The following is an 8921-nucleotide window of genomic DNA, read 5'->3' on the forward strand; positions in this document are numbered from 1 at the left end:
AACGGGTGCCGCGTGCGACCGACGGCGACAGCGCAGCGCGCCCGGACCTGGACGCCCCCACCGTCACCGCGCCTTCTTTGTTTAGTGGCGCGATTAGGCGCGCGTTAGGTGCGATCTGGCGGACTTCGGAGTGGGATCGGTCGGGCCGTCGACGGGAGGCCCTTGACTTCCCTGGGATGGCGCGAGGCGAGCGGGTCGGGGGGCTTCGGCTTCTTCTGGTTCTGGCGCGCGGGGCAACGAGTTGGAGCCGATGCGGCCCTGTTGGCCGGGGTCGGACCCGGTACGTGCTGTCGGGTACGGCGGGGAGGCGTGGTGCCGACGTGGTGGCGACTCGTTGCTTGCGACATACGGCGCGCGAACGCATCATGAGCCGTAGGCTTAGGCTAGAGGCCTGGCGGCCGCGATTAGTTGTGTGGGCGCGGCTAGATTAGATTAGCGTGAGCGAGCGACATGGGATTAAAGGGAAGTCTCAAATTATGATACTGGATTACTGTCTGAATGAAGATCAAGAGCTCAAGGCAGGGCACCGGGATAAGAATATTCTATGAATTCACGTCGCAGTCCAACCTAAACCACCAACAAAGAAGTGCCAACTTGTTTTAGCGAGCCGGCACCAGTGGGTGGTTACGCAGAGTGATGAGAGTAACAGATAGCAGCATGTGATCGCAATTGCCTCCGTGAATTTTAATCTTGGGGACGTAGAACCGGGCTCCGCCTCACGCATTTTTTTTTTGTGGCGCTGCAACATGCGTTAGTTGTAGCGATTTTCGATATTTTCTTCTGTTGGGACCTGCGTTTCGTCCTTGAGCTATTTGGCGACGCGTTACTGTTACCTTCTGTTCTCGGCGATGAGTTAGCGTTACTGTCACTCTACTTGCTTGAAGCAGATGCCGATTGACCCAAATGATTCAGAGAGCCGCTCAAAGTCTCAAACAAAAGGAGTGAACTCTTGCCCGCATCAGAAGAACCTAGTCGAGTAGGGACTAAGCATCGTCGTCTGTGGGTATAATAAGCAAAGGTCAACGGCCAACCCTCCCAGCAGATCTTAAAACGAAGGCACATCGTCATACGCAGACCGATGTAAAAAGAAAAAAACAAATCCAGGCTTTTGTGGGCTGCTTCAAGGTGCATCGAGATATTCCTTGCTTCGGACATGAGATCTTCCATTCCACGGTCCACACTGGAAGTGGAAGCCCATGTGTTTCCCTGACTTCCCAGCTTGACCTGGGGAGCTCCCGAGGTCAGCTCTCGGTCACTAATGGGGTGATCGGTAGCCCAGCTCGCATCATCCAACGCACCGGTCTGCAAGGTGCAGGTTAGCTTTGATCGGTTGATAGGCTGCGTATTTTTGCTGCGTGGCCTCGTTCGGATTCCACCCTCAATCCCAGTCAGCATTGTACACAAAATTTGATCTTCCTCACAATTCAGGATAAGATGATACAGATAAGACAACAGACTCCACTTGCAGCCACACAAAGCAACCTTTCATGCAGCCAACCAATCAACAACTCTCTCCATCCTGGCTCAGGCTATACGCAAACCAATCAAGTTTGCATGTATACTTCTGTACTGGACACGATGAGTCTGAATCTCGTCACCATCCTGGACCTCTCCTTGAATTGCAACCAATCACGCGGGGCCTGAGCCTAGCTCGCACCGGTCATCCAAGCTATGTAGATGCAACATGGTAGCTATGTACATGCAACATGGTATTGTTTGGTTGCCTGTTTGGCCAGAGCCAGGACGCGCAGGGACGATGTTTGGTTGCCTGGATGTACTTCAACATTCAAAAGAGACATGCAAGCTAGTTTGTTTGCTTAGCTGCATACATGCTAGGTTTGGTCACCTCCTGCATCTGGTGGTTTGCTCACCTCCTACATCTAGTGGTAAGGATACTAATGTCGGGTTCATGAGGAAGTCCAAGTTACATACAATTGCAACTATCAATTATATTATTTTCCAAACTAAAAAGAGAATGATTATGGTTTGAACAACTATTATGAAATCTTTAACGACAAGCACACAACTTTGGCTTCAATTCAGGCACCGTAGGCTTGTTGTCCTTCTTGAGCTGACGACCATAGAAGGTTGCCATAGCTTCATCTCTTGAGTTGAAGCGTTAGTAGCAAGCACCCTTGAAGCCATCAACTTGTGTATGGGCAGCCTCCTAGCTAGAGAAGGCTCCAGTTTGGCACCCAGTATGAACAATGTACCATCTCATAGCTAGCTAGAAATCATGGAACATTAGGCATGAATGGGAAAAAATAATCATCATTGAAAAAAAATATCATTGCAAGGAGACATGTGCTCAGTAAAGGAAAATATATCATAGGCAAAAGACATGTGCTCAGAAAGGAAAAATAGCCCACATCATTGGCTAGGAGACATGTGCTCAATAAAGAAAATCATAACACAGGCAAAAGACATATATAACCTGGAAACAGTAGCACATCATAGACCAATAAACACATGCTCAGAGAGGTTCAGAATAATATGTTAAGATCAATGGTAATGGACACATTGTCAGATTGCCAAAGACAAATAAAACAGTAGCATCAGGGTGAGTGGCATATCTAAGTCACTAATTATACGCTAGAGTTAGCCATAGTTAGCAGAGAGATGATCAAGTGAACTGTACAAAAGAATGCAGGATCATGTCAACTGCACATGTAGAGGAGTATACCCACTGCACAATAGACCACCAGCAGGAAGGTATGCACAAAAGAAGCCACCACTGCACCAGATCTGACCTAGGAGAGGATCACTGCACAAAAGAGGGGTCATCCACCATGCATAGGCCCTCACATGTAGTAGTGCTTGTCCAAGAAGGTCCTCAGCCATTGAACACATTGAGAATCATTCATCTTCACAAAAGCAAACCCCTAGGGCTTGTTTTCAAGCAACTGGCCATATGCAACCATCAGAGTTTCCTCAGTGAACACAGGCATGAACATGACTGTACCATACAGCTCAGGGTGGGATTCTCAACCTTGGTAGAACGAATAGCATCTGCAACATTGTTCATTGCATCAGTCATGCCAGTGAACACAAGGACATCCTCCTCTAATAGCATAGACCTCTTTCTCTTGCTTCCAACACCAACTTCTAACTTGGTTCCCTCAGCTAGCTTAGTTTTGCCACTCTTAAGTTCATTGGGTAACTCATTCTTGAGTGAGCTCTCAGGAAAGTTAGAAGGAGTACCAAGAGCCTCATTTGACCCCATAGCATACTTGCCTGTTGCCTGACCATTACTGAAGATGATCATCATCTCCTGGTAGTGCAGAATTGGCTTGTTCAGGTACTCATCATCCTTGGGGTGTGCCTACCATTACATCAACTTGAAGTTAGAAACTATAACTCATGAAAATATCATGTGCAATAGCATGAACAAAATAAATGATCATTGAACAAACCTTGATGTGGCCATTGTAGTGCTCCTCCTCAAGTACAATCATGAAACTATCCTCATCAAACAAAGTTCCACTTAGCTCTCTCAGTTTGAAGATTTTAATCCACCTCTGCCTCCATTTCCTCAGGTAATTGTACACCTGTGTGCCAGTGATCTCATTGCCACTGAACTCCTGAAGAGCCTTAGGAACCTGGTTCAAGTGGACTTCTTTGAATCCTTTATCAATCCTGACACCAGTTGAAATCAGCTGGCATATGCGGCAAAGGATAAATCCAGATATCACATATGTCCATCTCATAGCAGGCCTCTGCTGGCAGCTTGCACAACTGGACCAGCAGCAGCAACCTGAAAGAGCATCTAGGCCCTTAGTGAGTTTTGGTGTGTTGAATGACAACTAGATTAAAGGTCTAATGAACTTGTTAAGCATGTGAGCGGGTATAATGTTATTGATGAATAATCTTTGTGGGAAGGATTCTATTAAATGGCTCATATGATGAAAAGAACAAGTGCGATACATGGCATTGTTCATCTAAGCATGAAAAGCAAAAAATTGTGTTAAAGATGAGTTGAGGCTTGTTTGATAGCTTCATAGTGCAAGATTGCTTAATTTGAAGATGAATGTCATAGTAATGAATATTGTATAATCCCATGATGTTCATGTGTAATCTATGACAAGCAAATTAAGGTGAAGATAGAGGCATGATGGCATTAGGTTATTCTTCGGTCTCTAAATAAAATGAGAAGCTTATTAGTAACAAATGGAATATTGAAGTCAAAAGAAGATATGATCTCAAGTGGGTTTCATTCTTGATGTCAAAATAAAGCTAGACTCAAATGTGGTAGCAATTGGATGAAGGAATCAAGCAAGAGATTAGCAACGAGGTACTAAGCAAAGTTTGGTCAAGTGTTAACTTGGCCATGAGCTTTGCTAGGGTGAAGTGGCTAGTGCTTGGAGGATTTCGAGGTATCAAGTCAAACCTTACCGAGTATGGCAATGGGATGCATCAAATGTTTATTGAGTCATATAAAAGGGTGACTTGTGATCTAAAGTTGGATTTCATTCATATGTGTGGAATATTGATCCAAGTCACTAGCTCAAGGTTGAAGTGTTCAAACCAAAGAGACAAAAATGGATGCAGCCCTCAAGTGGATATATTGATCAAGTATGGTACGGTTCATGATGATGAAGCTCAAGTAAAGGAATAGTGTGTTTATGTTTTAATATTGAGTATAGGTATGCCGTACTATCAAGAGGGGTGCATCACATGGCCATTTGACAAAGTCTCAGTGCTTAAGTTTCCTATGTGAGTTGATGAGAGATAGAAAAGCCACACGTACACGCTTTGTCGAGTCAAAACAGTGGCAAAATTGGAAGCTCCGATTTTAGAAACAAGAAGTTCCGATTTTGGATGCCATGTGTCACTAACGGCTAGTTGGTTTGAAAAACCGAAGCTTCCGATTTTGAGAAACCAGTAGTTTCGATTTTGGTCTGACACCCTAGTGGCTAATTTTTGAGGGGTGGTGTATTTATACCCCACGCCCTCTCCAGTTGCTTGCTGCTGCTTCTAAGGTTGTTGGTGTGCTTCTTGCCTGTTCTAAGCTAAACTAAAGCCAAGATAGCTCTCCCAACCCCTCTTTGTGAGGTTGTAGATCTTTGCTAGATCTTGTGAGGTGGGTAGTAGAGAGGAGCCATTCGTGAGCATTAAAAGAGCACTAAGTTCCTTGAGCACTGGTTTTCCTTGTCAAGTTTCAAATGAAGCATTTGTTACTCTTGGAGGTGTGCCTCCTAGACGGCTAGGCGTCGCCGGGTAGCTCCCAACAGTGTGGTGAGCAACGACAAGTTTGTGAAGACTGCAATTTTGCCTCTGTAAGGAAAAATATCATCTAGTGAAAACGAGAAAAGTGGTTGAAAGAGACCCGGCACATTGGAAGGGAGTTGAGTAGACTCGTATTTTAATAGGCTCCCCAACGAAGACGTAGGACTCACACTAGTGAATCTGAACTTTGGTGAAACAAACCCTCATGTTTGCTCGCTGGTTTGATCTCATTTGTATTCATTATTAAACTTGTGAATTTAGTTGATCTACTTGAGTGTTCATGTTTGTGAAGTGCAGGAACTGTGTGAGCCTACTGAGAAACACCCAGTGAGCTCCTACACCAAGTTGGTTTGATCTCGAGCTCGTTAGCTACTCATAAACATCTCCGAAAATACCGGAAGTCGCTGATAAACTTGTTTTAAGTTGCGATGATTTCAGGGTACGCCTATTCACCCCCCTCTAGTCGACATCAAGATCCTTTCAATTGCTATCAGAGCTTGGACTCGCATTCAAGCTTAACCTCTGTGAGGAAAGATGTTGACACCATTTGAGGTAACCTTCGACTTCAAGCCACTCGCATTCGACGGCTCGAACTATGCTTCCTAGTCTGCTCATGTACTTGATATCTTTAGGGCCATGGGTCCTCAAATCGAGCAGGTTGTAATTGTGAGCATTTCTCCTCCAAATGTTGATCGGTCAAAATTAACTCAAGAGGAAGAGAAATGCCTACAACTCAACGCTCAAGCATCTTATGTTTCAATTCATGCTTTGAGTGAAAATGTATTTGATGCTGTCATGGATGAGGATGATGACTATGATACAAACCATGATGCGCACCGTATATGGACCACTCTCAAAGAAATGTATGGTGCTTGTGAAGACCATGGTCAAGAATATAAAGCAAGTAAGTCAGAAGAAAAGGCTCAAGCTACTCAACAGAGAGATCATGAGGACTCTCCTATCTCAGCTGCTGATGAAGAACCGGAGGGTCCGATTTCTGAAATCGGAAGATGCGGTTTTGAGAGTGAGGTGGCCAGCAACTGCTTCAACAGTGAAGAGCATTCATGTCACTAGCCACACGAGAAATCCATTGCTTCAAGTTACTCATTTTCACAACAGAACACCCATAAGTGCTTCATGGCTAAGGGTGAGAAGAAAAGAGAAGATGAAGATGAAGAGTTTGAGTTTGACAAGATGTCCAAAAGAGACAAGAAAAAGGTGGTCAAACTCATGAAGATAGTGTACAAGCAAAGAGGAGAGCTTGAGAGATAAGAGGATTATCTTATTGGAAAGATCAAGGAACTCGAGTCTCTCAATGAAGAAATGAGGAAGCTCAATGAATCCAATGCATCCTTGCTTGATAAATGTAAAGAACTGGAAAAAGGATATGCATGTGCTACTAACTCCCTTTCATATGTAGCATCATTGGAGGAAGCAAACCAAAAGTTCAAGGCTCAACTTAAGGAGCTCTCTAGCAAGTATGTGAACTTTCAAGCTACTCATAAAGAACTAGAGTATTCTCATGAGAAGCTTGTGGACTCACATACTATGATTGAAATGGCTTGTGAGGTTATGGTTACCACGGTAAACTCTTTAGAACCTCCAATGCACAAGTATACATGCTCTCTAGCTAAAATTGACATATCTTGTGTTAACCATTGCGGCTTGCAAGCAAAAGTTTCTTGGTATAATCAAGTTCTTGTAGAGTCATGTGACGACCTCATTGCACAAGAGAATGATAATCTGAGGTAAGAGGTCGAGAAGCTCTAGATGGACTTGTCTAAGCTAAAAGGCAAGGGCATTGCACACCTTTCCCAAGATAACCGTGATGACATGGTGAAGAAGTTTGAGAAGGGTTCAACTTTGCAAAGCCTTTGCAACAATTCTGTCAAGTCCATCACAAGGCAGAAGCAAGACAACAACAAGAAAAAGCTTGATCACATTAAGTGCTTCGAGTGCTCAAAGATGGGACACTTTGCTTCCATGTGCACAACGAAGAAAGAAGACAAGCCAGTACTCTCCAAGAGACAAAGAAGTCTAACAAAAAGGAGATGCTTCAGCTATCATGAGAAAGGATACAAGATCACATTATGTACAAGAAAAAGGTCTCACTCTTGGAAAACTAGAGGCTCCGGTTTGTCAAAACCGGAGGTTCCAGTTTTGGCAGTGAAACCTCACATCAAGCTGAAACAAAGGCTTCTTGAAGGCTCAAGAAAAGTATATGGGAGGTGCTGCTATCAGAAGTCAAGATAAGAAAGCTACAATCAACATCAAGAATAAAATTTGCTATGAATGTCGACTAAAGGGTCATCTTGGTAATGATTGCTTAAATGGTAACGCTCCTAAGCTCAAGTTCATTCATAATGATTCTAAGAAGCTTCAAAAGAACCTAAATGACTCTTGTGCTGCCAAAGTGACTCTCTCACCTAAAGCTAACACAAAGGCAATTTGGGTACCTAAGACCTTGTTGACTAACTCTAGTGGATCCAACATGGTTTGGGTACCAAAGTGTGCTTGAAAGATATATACAGGTACTTACAAGTGCATTGGAGCTTGGCATACTTGAGAAGAGCATTACTCATTCATCCTTAGCTCAAGTTGGATTTTCATGACCATTCAAGAGAAAGTGCCAAGTTGAAAATTGATGACTCATTCTATTCTTCAATGCATCTATGGTAACAAGTACTTTGCTCCTGTCTATCTAGCTAATTGTATATGAATATGCTCCTATGCTAATCATATATAAGGACTAGATAGCATTCTTGATCTAGTTAAGTAATATCTATTTTATCATATCATTCGATGCTTTTAACTACTTCCTCTAGGAAGCTATTGTGTTGAACATGTACGCAGGTTATTAATGAAAGCATTTAGCTCAAAGAAGAGAAGTCAAGTAGGTCAGCCGAACTTCAAGACCGAAACCGGAAGCTCCGGATTCTGTCGGCAGAACCTGGATGAGGTCATCAAGGGAATCTAAACAATTAATCTGTCACCTGATATGCATATAATCTTCTCTTAAGGTTAACTATACTCGAAAGGGTGACAGTAAGCAATCCTTGACTCACTTTTATCATGGCGTGCTTTATGACTAGACCAAGATATTGAATGAGCTTCCGTGAAGTCTTAACTGAGTCTCCTTACCCGTGTCAAAACTGGAGGTTCCTATTTTGGAAACCGGAGGTTCCAGTTTTTTGCGGAGAGTGTTTTATTCCGCTACAAAAGTGCCTTCTCTCCTAGCATCGGAAATTTCCGTAGATTTTTTCGAAAATTCCATAGGTTACAGAATTTTCGAAAATACCAGAAGTCGCTGATAAAATTGTTTTAAGTTGTGATAATTTCAAGGTAAGCCTATTCACCCCCCTCTAAGCGACATCATGATCCTTTCACAACCCAAGCAGCCCTAACAACTCCGACCTCAGCACCAGCAAAGGACCAAGGAACATAAGGTAATTAGCAGCAAGGATCTCAACATTGTTCACTTCAGCCATCTCCTATTTTCAGGTGCCACACCCACTTAGATACAATTAAAAGGCTCTTCATTGCATGTGTTAGCTGGCCCATGATATGAAATGCATTGCACTTAAAGCAAACAAAATGCACATGCCTCATGTGAAGTATAGTATCAAATAAATAATCATCATTGCACATGTCTCTAACCTCAGCAAAATTGTAGTACAAGAAAATAATCATCATGC

The sequence above is a fragment of the Setaria italica genome, chromosome IX (assembly GCF_000263155.2).
Source record: "Setaria italica strain Yugu1 chromosome IX, Setaria_italica_v2.0, whole genome shotgun sequence".
In the NCBI taxonomy this organism is placed as follows: domain Eukaryota; kingdom Viridiplantae; phylum Streptophyta; class Magnoliopsida; order Poales; family Poaceae; genus Setaria; species Setaria italica.